This window comes from Capsicum annuum, chromosome 10, assembly GCF_002878395.1.
Source record: "Capsicum annuum cultivar UCD-10X-F1 chromosome 10, UCD10Xv1.1, whole genome shotgun sequence".
Taxonomy (NCBI): domain Eukaryota; kingdom Viridiplantae; phylum Streptophyta; class Magnoliopsida; order Solanales; family Solanaceae; genus Capsicum; species Capsicum annuum.
Genome location: NC_061120.1, coordinates 167,397,464 through 167,412,977, shown reverse-complemented (window position 1 = coordinate 167,412,977; position 15,514 = coordinate 167,397,464). Strand labels below are relative to the sequence as shown.

The window sequence follows — 15,514 nt, the reverse complement described above, 5'->3', positions numbered from 1 at the left end:
GTCTCTCAAGTGTTTTTCAAGGGGAAAGTAGTTTTGAGTGCTTGTGTTTCCATACAAAAGAAACACTATTTATAGGATAAAATTTTCATGCAAGTGAAAAGTATTAATTAAGCAATAGTTAATAGGTTCATGAACAAAAATTGTCTTTCTTTCAAGTTTCAAGAACCTAAAACGTAAATAAATTTACAATTGTTAATGCATTTGTAACTCAAGATACATTTGTGTCATTGTAATTTTAGATTCATTTTCTTTGTAACTCAAAGTGCATTTGTTTCAATATTAATTGAAACATAAAAAAATTTTAACCGATGCAATTGTTCCAAAAAATTGATTGAAACATAAACTTCAGTAATAACACAAGGTGCACAAGGATTTAGTATGGATGGTGAAACCGGAGACTAGCGAGTGTGGCGCCGAGGTTGCTGCTGATACTAAAAGGATTGTACACTTTGTAGCAGAATATGAAAATTAATGAATTATGCACTTTTTTTGTGCACACAATCTGAAAATTAATGGATTGTGAACTTTTTTTGTGCATAATCTAAAAATAATGGATTATGCACAATCTAAAAATTAATGAATTGTGTATTTTTTTGTGCACAATATAAAAATTAATAGATTGTGTACTTTTTTGTGGAAATCTAAATTTACACGGTGTTTAACCCACGCCGTTAAAAAAAAAAAAAAGAAGAAGCATTGTGCACTTATTTTCTGCACAAAGTATATTTCTGTATTTTTTTCACTTCCATGACATAGATTAATCATCTTTTTAAAATAAAAGGCATATATTAGTTCCGGACTCAAACTTAATGTAGATTAAGTGATTAAGTTGGGTCATGTAATTTGCTGATGTCATTTGATGATTAAGTTGTGTAGCTCTCAGATTTACTTTACTTTCCCATGTCAAATCACACTTCTTAGAAGTCCTTCAATCATATTATCAAAGGTTTCTTCTAATGTCCTGTTGCATGTATTCTTTTTCCACTGTTTGCAGTGTTTATTTCATTTAATTAATTTCGTCCATTTTTCCTTCTCCCTCAAAAGAAAGTTATTTCCATTTCTTATCATTTTTTTATTTGCTTTTTATATACTATTGATACATGTTCATATATTATTTATAAAATTTCAATACATTACATAATTATTTATACAATATCGATAAATATTTATACACTAATACAATATTGATATATTACATATACACTGCGTAACTATTTCTACATATTATAGACATGTCTATGCATCATTTATGTAATATTAATACACATTTATACATTATTTATATAATATCGATACATTAAATATAGACTACATAATTATTTATGTAATATTGATACATTACATATACACGACATAACTATTTGTACATCATATTACATATTTATACAATATTGATACATTAAAAAAAATTGTACTAAAAAAGCTTGAAAAAAATGATTTTTTTAACAAAGAAAAATGCAGGGTAAAAGAACAACAAGAGAATTTTTAAGTCATTTTAAGCAATAAATAAAATCTTCATTATTTTTTTTAAGCTATCTACTGTATTTTTGTATAAATAAAATTTTCCCATTAAATATTACCCCTAAATATGTTTAGGGTAACTTACATAAATCCCTAAATCTTTAAGTGATATTATATAAACTCCCGATTATTTTGTTAATTATATTTTATCCCAATTTTTGAAATGGTGATACATATATTATATGGTGATATATATAAAAAAGTGATACATTTGAAACTAACAAGATATTTATTTAAGGAAGTAATAGATGGGAAAATTAACTATATAAACTTATTAGATTTGTTATTACAAGTTATAGCAAAACTTTTAAGTTTTCAAGTTATAGCAAATTTCATTTTAAAAAAATATATAAAAAAGTTTTTTTTGTTTTGTTGAAAATACAAAAAAGTAATTAATGAAAATGAAAATTAAAATTTAATACAATTAATATACAATTTACCTTCCTTAAAAATAGTTAATCTTAACTACTGATATTTATCCACCCCAAATCCCTCTAACCATTATTTTTCCTCTTATTTTAATGCTTCCATTAAGAGTTTTCATCTTCATACACTACCTTCCTCTTTGTACACATTTATTTCTGCCAATAAACAAAAAACGTCTTCTAACAAAGGGTTGTTGATTATATTTTGAAAGAAAAGTAAAAATAAGTATTTAGATAACAAATACGAATTCTGTTAATTTGCATTCAATTAGGATACATCATGGAGGGAGATGAGATTCGTCGGGGAGATGAGATTCATCATGGAGGGAGTCCTGCTGTTGCAGAGTCATGCACATCTGTGTTCCGATGATTTCGATTATGTTTTCTAGGATAACTTTCATCTTACAGAAAAAGCATACAAACTTTTAGTTCATCAAATTCTTGTACACCATTTAAGTAGCTTTTTCGAATAAATTAACATATCAACATGCATATCAATGAATTATATTCTCAGTTCTTGTTGCTGAATGATTGGTCATTTATATGTTATTTTCTCACTTAGTGATCATGTTTATCATAACCGATCTTTATTTCTTTTTATTTTTTCTCGTAAGCATGTACATGATGTGGTAGTAACAAAGTTATTTTCATGGACTATAACAGTACATACAAACTTATAAAATTTAATTTTTTTCTGTATTAAATTGGTATAAAATTGATATTGAATCATTTTTTCTATTTTATTGTTTGTTTTTCTAATATGGTTAATAATTTGAATTAACTTTTTGGTGCTCGATTATTACTGTTTGTTTTTCTAAGATTGTGGGTATGAACAAAATTTATTTTTTGTATTTACGTAATATTTATATAATGTTATGCTACTTTAACGTTTGTTTCGTATTTTACATAGTTGAATGAAATTAATATGAACTAAGTCACATCAGATGGTATTAAATTTGATATCAACTGCATGAAATTATACATTTTTCGATTCTGCAATTAGTAACATTTGACATGAATATTGTATCTTGATTTTTATTGGTGCTCATTACTCTTTGTATAAGATTGTTGGTATGAACAAAGTTTAGTTTTGATATTTAACATAGTATTTATATAATGTTCTTCATCTTGCCAAAAAGCAAACACCAATATCAATCATGATTAATAATGATTATTTTTTTATTCCAACGAAAAATTATTTGACATTAAACAACTATCAATTAATTTATTTTCAACATTTATGTTGATAGTTTTTCATGTAATATCCATTACATACACTAAAAAGGTTATGTAACATAAAACATAATTTTTCTCATCAATTGTTACATTCATAAAACTCATTCAATACACATGTGATATATGCGAAACTTCATCGATATCAATTTTAATATCAATTTAATACATTGAGAACTCAAAATAAAAATATTACTTAAGTATGAAATGAGTATATAAATTGACTTCAACGTATTCAAAGTGGGATTATCCTAGAAAAATGTGTTCATCAAAACTTAGTTTGGCAATTACACTAATTGGTATTTTGATCTCAGTTTTACATATATACTACAATAGCAATGATATTGAAGTTAATTATGGTATGCATTATATGGACGTGGAGAAACGATGACTAGTTAAAATTAAAAATAGAACTATATATATGTTATCATCACTTAACGATTCGATAAAATTAAATTGGCAAGACTGCCTTTTGACTATAAAAATAATTTATTTTTTTCGAAAGTAGTTACTTTTTTGAAAATCAAATAACTACTAATAATTAAGCACTACCTAAGAATGAAAACAAATTAAAAGCAACAATAATTTAAATGTTAACATTTACTATTTATTCTTAATTTAATATAAAATTGATCTAAACAATTGTCCAATTGAACTATTTGCAACAAAGGCTACTAAACTACTCAATCAAAGGAGCAACTAATTAATAAGGAAAGAGTGTCAAAAAAGTGAAGGATAAATGAGATGAGAAGTATCAATAATTACATTATGAACTAAAATATTTTTGTTCCTATTAGTTAGTGATCGAGAAGAGTCACTATTTAGAAGAAATTTAATGAATGAAAACTAAAGAGATAAGATTTCTATTGGTAATTAAAAAATGTAAAGAGATAAGACTTCTATTGATAATTAAAGACTGAAAATATGAAAAAGTGTATAATCAAGTTAATTATTCAAGTTAATAAAAAGGTATAAAATCAGATCTTAAGTTTAAAAAATATATTTACCATATATAACCCCTTAAATTGTGGACATACTTTGATATTTAATTATTAAAAAAAATAAAATATCAATACCTTAACTTGCCATAATTATTCAAAATCTTTAATTAATAGTGATAAATGTTAAATGCTAAATATAAGGAAATAATACAAATAATAAATATTACAAAATTGATTTTCAAAAATTTAATTAAAATATCTTTTTATCAAAAGTTGCTATAGATTGTAATTATTTCTTAAGTCTAGTAATTAATGAAAAGTTGTGCTATAACTTATAATTAACAATCTAAAAGGTATATTTAGGATAATTTTCACTAATAGATTCTCTTTTATTCATTGTATTCTTTTATTTAAGGAAGGATATCTAATTTTTCTCTTTTTTTTTTTTTAGATTTAATTTAGGTGTTTTAATTATGTTTCTCTTTTTTCGTCTTTAATTATGAAAGATATGTTTTTTGAAAAAATTACAGAAAGTAGCATACTTAAAACTATAATTACAATAAATATCAACACTTTTGTAAAATTACAGTTTATAGCAAAAGTAGCATTATTTTACTCATTAACTAGACAAGTGATGTTTTACTCTCATTGCTTTACATTTTCTTATTTTCACTCCACTATTTCATCTCCCCTAAATATAGTCATATTTTTTACCTTTTTTTTCATCTTATTTTTTTTTTATCATTTTTTTTTTATTTTCACTTTATTTTCTCTCTTCTATTTCTCTTCTTTTTTATCTTTTTCATTTTTTTTCTTTTTTTTTCTTTTTTCACATTTGAAGATAATTATTTCCATGATCTTCAAGATTTCAAAATAAAATATCATTACTGTCTTTTACTCTCTTATATCTCTACTTTTTTTTCTTATTAGTTTTTTTCTCAACTTATTTTTTATCATTTTATTTTTTAATTTTGATTTCTTTTTCTTTTTTAATTTTTCTTTCCACTTTATTTTCTCTCTTCTATTTCTCTTTTTTTTTTTTCCTTTTTCGTTCTTTTCTTCTTTCTCATATCTTTTTTTTCTTTTTCTATTTTCGTTTTCTTCTTCTTATTTTTTCTATTTTTTTTTGTTTTTTTTTTTTTCTTTTTCTCTTCTCTTTTTTTTCATTTTTTTTCTTTTTATAATTTTATTTTTTTCTGACTTTTTACTCTTCTATCACTAACTTTACTTTTTGAAAAGACAAATATGTATATCGCATACACATGTTCAAAAACATACAAAACACATAGCCATACAGATCTGGATGTGTATTTACAGTATAAAACATATATATGTATTTACGAAATACATATCATATTCATATTAAGTAGTAACAAACATAACTATACTATATATCTTCATATATCTTTGCAAAATACAAATGTGACTCATATAAAATAAGAATATACATATGGATCAGGTATGTATTCTGTAAATACATATGCAGAGCTATATGTATTTTATATGGTGTTGACTTTGTCGTTGAACTTTACATACTATGTCATTTTAGAGGGTAACATATGTACTTATTTATTTTCTTTTACTGTTTTAAGATATGTATATGTATTTTTTTATTACTTATATGTATATGTATATAATTGTCATTTTTGTTAAAGAGATTTTTTGTCCTATATGGTTATATATACATGTGAGTCAGATATGTATTTCTATAAATAGATATGCAGATATATATCTATATTTTTTATCATAAATACATATGCAGATCTGTATGTCTATTTATTTTGTATATTTTTTGAATATGTATATATGATATAGATATGTTCCTTTTAAAAATAAAAGATAGAGATAGAAGAGAAAAAAAATAAAAATATAGAAAAAAACAAAAACGAAAAATAAAAATTCAAAAAAGAAGAAGTGAAAAGGGAAAAAAGAAAAAAAGAATAGAAACTAGAAATAGAAGTGTAAAAACAAAAGCGAAAAGAAGAAGAAGAAGAAGAAGAAGAAGAAGAAGAAGAAGAAGAAGAAGAAGAAGAAGAAGAAGAAAACGAAAAAAATATAAGTAAAGAAAAAAAATGAAAAAAGAAAAAAAAATAAAAAAATAAAAAAGGGAAAAAAAGAGAAGTAGAAGAGAGAAAATAAAGTGGAAAAGAAAAAAAATTAAAATAAAAAATATTTAAAAAATGAACAAACTAACAAGAAAAAATAGTTAGAGATATAAGAGAATGATTTTTTAAAATTTTGAAGATCATAGAAATAATAATCTTCATATTTGAGTTTGATTAGGAAAAGGAATCTACTAATTTAAATAAGAGTAATTTATGAAAATTTAATTAGATGGATAATTATTCCTTATTTAACTCAACTAATTTGTGTAAAACAATGACAGTAAATCTAGTTGTATATGTATTTGCATAGCAACAGTTTACTTAAATATAAAATACAATTTGTTATTTTTTGTAATTATGAAACTGTTGCTATTAAAGTTACAATTAAGGCTCTATAATTGCTATTTCTGAAATTTTCTCATATTTTTTTTGGTCTTTCTTTTCTTTTTTCGTCTTTAATTTCGTCTTTAATTTTAGTATATATTTTTTTTAGATTTAATTTTAATTATGTTTCAATTCAGCTTTTAGTCCTTTTTTTAAAAAAATATTAATCCCTCCGTTTCGGAATAAGTGAGTTGTTGGGGTATTTATTGGTGTTTCAAAATAAGTGAATCATTGAATTTTTTCCCAAATTTACCCTTATGATTTGACAATCAATTAACTTTTGAAAAGGTATTACAAGGTCAGTTTTTTCTTTTTTGGGGTAAAAATGAAAAGTTGTGTTAAATTTATGTCTTTAATATTTTTTCCTTAATCTGTTTGCCAAAATCCAACAATTCATTTATTATAAAACGGAGGGAGTATTACTTTTATTTCCTACACTGAATACACCATTACCTTTCATTGATAACATATGAATCACACAATAATTGAAATAATAATTATATCTACCATATGAATCACCATAATACCATATATATCGCCCATTAATATCATATGAATCACCCAATAATTGAATTAAATAATTGTATCTACCATATAAATCACCATAATACAATATGTATCACCCATTAATATCATATGTATCACCTGTTAAAATCATACAAAATGCATATATCGTATGAATCACCATAATAACCATTTAATGATATCATATTTATGAATCACCATTAAAAGAAGAAATATATATGAGTAAATAAATTTATATATGTATCAATAAATTTAAAAAAAAAAATGGAAGAGATTTTAGGAGAGGAAAAAAAAAGTTGCATGAATTAATGGAGGAGAAAAAATCTGGAAGGAAGATGATTTAAGTATTAATGGAAGAGAAAAAATCAGGAAGGAAGATGATTTAATTATTGATAATTAGGGAGATATTTTAGGGAAGGAAATCTTGAATGAGTTAATGATGGAGTAAAAATAAGATATGAGGTTTTCTTGATATGTATCAAGAGTAAACTTGAAAAATGAAATTTTATGTAAATTTTTAAAAAGTAAGGAATATTAGATAATATAGTCTCTTAAGTATGCGATTTGGCCCTATACTTTAATTTTTTTTTTTTTGCAGAGTGTGACTTGGAATCCTATATGACCCAAGACTTTTTTGATCAAAGTACCCTTCACGTTCTAACAATGAGTTATAGTGGAATGATAAGTAATCTTTCATCCTTAGAAAGAGATTTCAGGTTTTAGTCTCATACGAAGTCGCCTTTATTAGGACTTTACCTCCCAATATAGGACTTTTCAACATGAATTTAAATTTAATCGAACTCTATTATACTTGACTCCTTTACTAAAAATATATACTGCTATATTTTTACTTAATTTGAACAAATCAAGAGACGTTTTATTACTTTGTTTTAACATTACTTTTAATATTAAATAACTACATAAAATAGAAGTTATATTTAGAGTTTAAAAAACCATTAATAAAACAGAAAAGTGTCAGAAATACCCTTCAAGTATTGAAATTGGTTCAAAAATATCCTTCGTTTATCTATTGGGCCAACAATACCCCTCCATCCACCTTTGTAGCTCAAATATACCCTTACAACTAACAAATTTTTTTAAAACCATAATTAAATATTTCATTAAATATGTGGCAGTTTTTTATTGGTTGTAAATTAAATTAATTAAAATATTAAAATAAATCCGGATCCTACTAAAATACCCAACCCAAATCATTCACCCGCCCAACCTATACACAACTTACTAGATTGTTCATCTGCCTTAGTTTGACCTTATTAGGCTTACTAGGCATTCCATAAAATATGTGTGCACTGAATAGAATTATACTGGTTTGCAGGGCTCTATTTAGTTGATTCTCACTCTTCTTGCTTTGCTAAGCATGTTTGCATTCACCGTCATGAAGAAGCACTGCTTTCTCTATATTGGTGGTGCTTTTATAATCTCTGTTGGATTATATATGGGTTATCACCGCACAAAAGTTAGAAATAAGTTCAATATCAGGGTAAGTAAATTTAATTCCTATTTTACTTTTCTTGCTACTTCCCAGTTCTTCATGTTTGATCATATTCCTGGAGTTGTATCAGCTGTGTGAGAATTGATTAATTTATCATGAAGGTTATTGTAGATTACCATAAAATATTTTGTTTAGAGGAAGTGTAAGTAGGTGTAAAAAGATGTGAAACAGAGAAGTATATACAGAAATTTTTAAGACTAAAGATGGAGTCAATACATTGAATTTAATGGAACTATCTTGACTATTATTCATAGTCGTAGGCTGCTGATTTTATACACAGAAAGATGCAATAAAATAAACCAAAAAGCTGGAACTACTAACTAATATAACTCCTAAAAAGTAGAAAACAAATTCACGATAAACTACTCTCCTAAAGACTAGGACAAAGCTGGAAATAGACTGGAGATAGGAGTTTATTTGCTGACTTTATTTGCTAACACTCTCCCTTAAACTGAAAGCTCTCAAGCTTCAGGTTAACAGTAGCTAGTTGAATTCTTCCATCGTGCCAATACCCATCGACCTCCTCAGCTTTTGGAAAGGGAGAAACCTGAGAGGTTTAGTAAGAATGTCTGCCAACTGATCTTCACTTCGGCAATACTGAAGCTCTATTGTTCCTTCATTATTGAGATCTCGTAGGAAATAATACTTCACATCAATGTGCTTGCTTCTTCCATGGTTCACAGGATTCTTTGACAACTTGATTGCAGAATTGTTGTCACAAAATATCATAGTAGCACTTTCCATCTTGAATTGCAACTCTTTAAGGATTCTCCTAAGCCAAATAGCTTGCAAGCACAAGCTGTAGCAGCTACAAATTCAGCTTCTGTACTTGATAATGTGACAATTGTTTGCTTTTTGGAAGACCACGATACAGCCCCTGTGCCTAGCATAAAGACATAACCTGAAGTGCTGTTTTTACCATCTTGATCTCCTGCATAATCGCTATCAGTAAAGCCAATCAAATCTGCCTTTTCTCCCTTCCTATAGAAAATTCCAAAATCCTTGGTTCCTTGTAAGTAACGAAGAATTCTCTTCGCAGCTAAGAGATGCATTTCAGTTGGGCACTCCATATATCTACTTACAAGACTAACAACATACATGATGTCTGGTCTTGTAGCAGTTAGGTACATTAGACTACCCACAATTTGCTTGTAAAAAGTATTATTCGTCTTCTTTTTGCTCCCAGCTTTGGTCAGTTTCAAGCCAAACTCAACTGGAATGTTGGTTGGATTGCAATGCTGCATCTTAAACCTGTTTAAAATTTCTCTCACGTACTTCTTTTGGGAAACAAATATGCCATCATTAGATTGCACTACTTTTAAACCAAGAAAGTAATGCATCTTACCAAGATCAGACATCTCGAATTCATCCATCATACACTTCTTGAAATCAGAAAACATGTCCCTATTATTCCCCATAAAGATGATATCATCGACATACAAACACGCAATGAGCATTTTCCCATTCTCCCCAATTTTCCCAAAAAGTGTAGGCTCATATGGACACTTTTGAAAACCCATTTTCTGAAAATAAGCCTCAATGCGACTATACCAAGCCCGTGGGGCTTGTTTTAGTCCATAAAGAGCTTTCTTTAATCGATAAACTTTATGCTCACTTCCAATCTTAACATAACCAGGGGGCTGTTTTATTAATACCTCTTCCTCCAAGTATCCGTGTAGAAATGCTGATTTGACATCTAATTGGAAGATCGGCCATGAATTTTGTGCTGCCAAGGCAATTAGTATTCTAATAGTATCATGCCTTGCAACTGGAGAAAAAACTTCAGTATAATCCACACCATACTCTTGCTTGTATCCCTTAGCCACCAATCGCGCCTTATACTTGTCGATGTCACCATTTTCTTTCAGTTTCATCTTATAGATCCACTTAACACCAATAATCTTGTGTTTCTCAAGAAGATCAATAAGTTCCCAAGTATCATTCCTTTTAATAGCTTTAATTTCATCATCCATCGCCTTTCTCCATTTTTCTTCTCTAACAGCACTCTAAAAAATAATCGGGTCACAGTCTGCAAACAATGCAAAATGATTAATCGCATCATTATTTGCATTAATTCCTGTTACCTCATAGTCCATCATCCACGCGGGCTTTTTGCGAGCATGACGAAGAGACTGAGCTGCTGCATCAGTTTCTTTTAAAGTTGTTGGTAAAGTTTCAGCAGTTGGTGAACTTTCAGCAAGAGTTCGTAAAATTTTAGCTGCTGCGGGAGTTGAATTCACTGCACTTTCGGGTATTACATCTACTTCTTCGGCTCATGTATCAAATATGATTGGAGTAGACTGCTGCATACTCCAATCCCAAGTGTTTTCTTCATAAAAAATAACATCTCTACTGATTACAATCTTCTTCGTCAGTGGATTAAGCAATTTATATGCCTTTGATGCTTCACTAACACCGAGAAATATATATTTTTTGCTTTTGTAATCAAGCTTCTTCCTCTTCTAGTTTGGAATATGCGCATAGGCAATGCAACTGAAAATTCGAAAGTGGTCCACAGTTGGTTTTCTTCCACTCCAAGCTTCCTCCAGAGTCATGTTTTGAACAGCAAATGTTGGACTTCTATTTAATACATGAATGCTCCAATTTACCGCTTCTGGCCAGAAAGTCTTTTCCATTTTTCCTTTGGCCAGTAAATTCCGCACCATATTGAGAATGGTTCTATTCTTCCTCTCCGATACACCATTTGGCTGTGGTGTATAAGCAGTGGTGAGCTCTCTTCGAATTCCACATTCACAAAAATCTTCAAAGAGTTTTGAGCAATACTCGCCCCCACGATCAGTTCGACGAGTCTTTATGACCCTTCCAGTTTCACTTTCTACGTGAGTCTTGAATCTTTTAAATGCTCCAAAAGCTTCTGATTTTTCTTGTAAAAAATACACCAAAGTTTTTCGGGAATAGTCATCCGTAAAGGTAATGAAATACCTTTTACCTCCATTAGAAATTGGTTTAATTGGGCTACAGATATCTGAATGCACCAGCTCCAAAATACCCCTTGCTCTCCACGACTTCCCTTTTGGAAATTGAGAATGATGTTGTTTGCCAACAACACATTCTTCACAAACTTGGGAAGGGATGATGTTTTCTGGAATACTGATCACCATATTTTTCTGTTGGAGAGTTTTTAATCCACCAAAACCCAAGTGACCATATCTAAAATGCCACATCCATGAGGGATCTTTTACTTCCGCCTTTAAACAAGACTGAATACTCTCAATATTCAAGGGAAATAACCTCTTTGAATTCATTTTTGCAACAACAATAGCTCCTCTAGTAGGACTATAAATCTCACAAACATCTTTCCTGATGAAAATAAGATATCCTTTTTCTTGCAATTGTCTAACACTCAGTAAGTTGCTTTTTAAAGCGGGAACATAAAGCACATTTGATATTATTTCTTCAAAACCATTCTTGGCTTTAATTTTAATATCACCTTTTCCCATTGCATCCACAGTAGAGCAATCACCAAAACTAACTTTAGAACGAAAGCCTTCATTTAAAGAAGAAAAACAAGACTTACTCCCACTCATGTGATTACTGCAGCCTGTGTCCAGATACCAAACATCTTGCACGGGTTTTTCTTCTGTGTCTATTACCATCAACAAGGTCTTGGTTTCGTTACTTTCAATAAAATTTGACTTCTCACCCTTGTCACTAGGTAGCCTAGTGTAGCACTCAGACTGATAATGACCAAATTTATGACATCGATAGCATTCAACTTTTCATTTATCAAAATTCTTCCCCCTTCCTTTGCCATCATCATTGGCTCTAAAATTTCTGCCGCCATCTTTATTTCCTCTATCTTCTCTCCCTCTTCCTCTACCTCTACCTTTACCCCTTCCTCTAGAATTAAAAGAAACAAAAGTAAAAGCCTTCAAGGCTTGCTCCTCAGAAGTTGAACTGCGGTTCATCTTCTGTTCATGCACCAATAGGGAGCTTTGTAATTCATCCAGTGATACAACAACAACAACAACAAACCCAGTGTATTCCCACTTAGTGGGGTCTGGGGGGGTAAGATGTACGCAGTCCATACCTCTACCTCTGATGAAGTAGAAAGGCTGTTTCCGAAAGACCCCCGGCTCAAGTCACGAGATATCACACAAACACATAGTACAGCACAGAAGCAGATGACATAACATAGATACGGCACCCATAAGGAATATAAAACAGAGTAAAGCAGGAATGCAGGAATATACAGCGGAGGAAAGCACACATATTCGTAATAAACATGGAACACGGAACACGGAACATTGAATACGGAATCATAACAGGAATACACCCCCACCAATCTATTCCCTACACTAGCGACCCGAACTGGCCCTAATCCTCTGCCGTAATTCGCATCTTCCATACCTTCCTATCTAGGGTCATGTCCTCGGTGAGCTGTAACTGTTCCATGTCCCGCCTAATCACCTTCATCCAGTGATAACTTATCTATATCTTTTGATTCCTCAGTGGAGCAAACTACATAATCATACTTCGACGTCAAAGAGCACAATATTTTCTCAACAGTTGTGACATCAGTCATCTTCTCGCCATGGAATCGCATTTTGTTGCTGATCTCCATTGTTCTAGCGCAATAACTTATTATAGACTCTCCTTCCTTCATCTGCAGAGTCTCAAAATCCCTTCTCAAAGCTTGAAGCTGTGCACGCTTCACTCTAGTAGTGCCTTAATATTTCTTTTTCATGGAGTCCCAAATATTCGTAGAAGTTTCTTTGCAAAGAATAGTTTCTAGGATGGGACGATCGATAGCCTGAAAGAGATAATTCTTCGCTTTCAAATCTTTCAGTTTTTTCGCTTCCAACTTTGTTTTTTGAGCATTCGTCAAAATTTCGCCTACTGACGGAGTATCGATGCCATCCTCCACAATTGGCCAATACTCCTTTGACCGTAAGAAATTCTCCATCAGCATGCTCCAATGGTTATAGTGACCATCAAAGCGAGGAATTGCTGCTTGTACGAAATTACTATATGATGCCATGAGTGTTACAGAATAGAGAAGAGAGGTTTAGCTGCTGCTGTATTTTTTTTCTTCACTGCAGGATCTTACGCTCTCTCTGATACCACTGTAAACAGATGTGAAACAGAGAAGTATATGCAAAAATTTTTAAGACTAAAGATGGAGTCAATACACTAAATTTAATGGAACTATCTTGACTGTTATTCATAGTCGTAGGCTGCTAATTTTATACACAGAAAGACGCAACAAAATAAACCAAAAAGCTGGAACGACTAACTAATATAACTCCTAAACAATAGGAAATAAATTCACGATAAACTACTCTCCTAAAGACTAGGACAAAGCTGGAAATAGACTGGAAATAGGACTTTACTTGCTGACTTTATTTGCTAACAGTAGGTATGTAGGTGAATACGAGTAATGGGAACAATGAGTAGTTCTTTTTATGGTTTAAGTCTTTTTTTTGGTCATCAAATGTTCTTTATGAGTATAGCGAAACCTGATATTTGGTCCTCTGAAAAATCATCTAGTTGATCTGCCTTACCTAGAAAACATGTTCAAAGTCTGGTAGATATAGCTTGTTATCTTTCTCTAGTTTTATAGTAATGATTTTTATGCAGTCCAGTTTGCGTAGAAACTAATTGATCTTCATTTTTTCTTCTTAAATCTACCCTCTTTATTGGTTTTCGCGTTCTCATATCTTCTCTTGTATTTTGAGTACTAAAATGCTAATTAGTGGTACCATATTTGGTAGGACAATAGTATTTTGCTTGCAACAATTATTATTTTTCTTTAACTTGAAAGGATTAATATACTAGTTTTCCTTTTCGGTGTGAAAGTTCCCTGACAGTTTTGTAAGGAGTTATGAATATAGAAGTCATTATTAATGCATAATCTACTGGGATTATAAAAATCTAATGTTACTTTGTTTATTTGAATTCATTTTGTATGTTTTTTAGTGCTGAAGTTGTTTTCCTTCATTATAATTTGTCATACGGGCAAAAATGTTTTACTTCAATACATTCTCATTGCTTGACCCAAATATGAGATTAACCCCATTACGAGCAACAGAGATTTCAAAGAAGCTCAGAGTTGTCTTTTATGATCTAAACCTCCTATCTCCACTATGGGAATCGGGTGAAAAAGCCAAGACATTCGTGCAACAAGCATGGAATCTTGCAGATATCATAGAGGTCACAGAGTTAAAGTTTCTATGTGGAATAGAACCATCCGAGAGGTTTGACAGCAAGGATAATGACAGGTCTAAGTTCACTCACTATCCACCGGAAGTAATTGCTCCACTTTGGCGCTCCACTTCGTTTCTTTAGAAGCTTGCTCATTAGAGACGGTGGAGTCTGCTCTCTTATATTTTTGTGTCTTTTGAGTAATACCTGTAATATTTATCCAATTGGTAACTTGACATCGTTGCCATGTATAACAGAGATATATTTACTTAACTTTGGATCAATAGATAGCAGTAAGGTAGAGGAAATCTACATTGGGGTATGAAGGGTGCTAGCCTCAAAGTAAAATCAAAGAATCACTATAAAGTTGTGCTCTATGCAAAACCATTTGTTTATGCTCTAATCATGCTCAAGAGGATTTAGAAAAGGAAATACCCCATTCAGCAATTTGATCAATGAATTAGAATTAGGTTTCATAGTTCCCTTTCTGTTTAATAGGTTGGGCGGTGAATGGCTTGGGTTGGGTTTGGGTATTTTAGTAGGATCCGGATTTAGTTTAGTATTTTAATTAATTTAATTTACAATCAATAGAAAGTCGTCACGTATTTAATGAAGTATTTAACTATGGTTTAAAAAAATCTGTTAGATGTAAGGGTATATTTGAGCCACAAAGGTGGATGGAGGGGTATTGTTAGCCCAAAA

General features: G+C 30.0%; 1 long non-coding RNA gene across 2 annotated transcripts; it reads left to right on the top strand.

Annotated features, from left to right (window-relative positions):
- The first annotated feature begins 8,362 nt into the window (after positions 1–8,362).
- LOC124888145 lies at positions 8,363–15,190 on the top strand. 2 transcript variants are annotated; one of them, XR_007046192.1, is made up of 2 exons: positions 8,363–8,635; positions 14,700–15,190. It is a non-coding gene; the product is annotated as an uncharacterized LOC124888145 (long non-coding RNA). The 2 variants fall into 2 exon arrangements; XR_007046193.1 differs by having other exon boundaries at positions 14,588–15,190.
- The last annotated feature ends 324 nt before the right edge of the window (positions 15,191–15,514 follow it).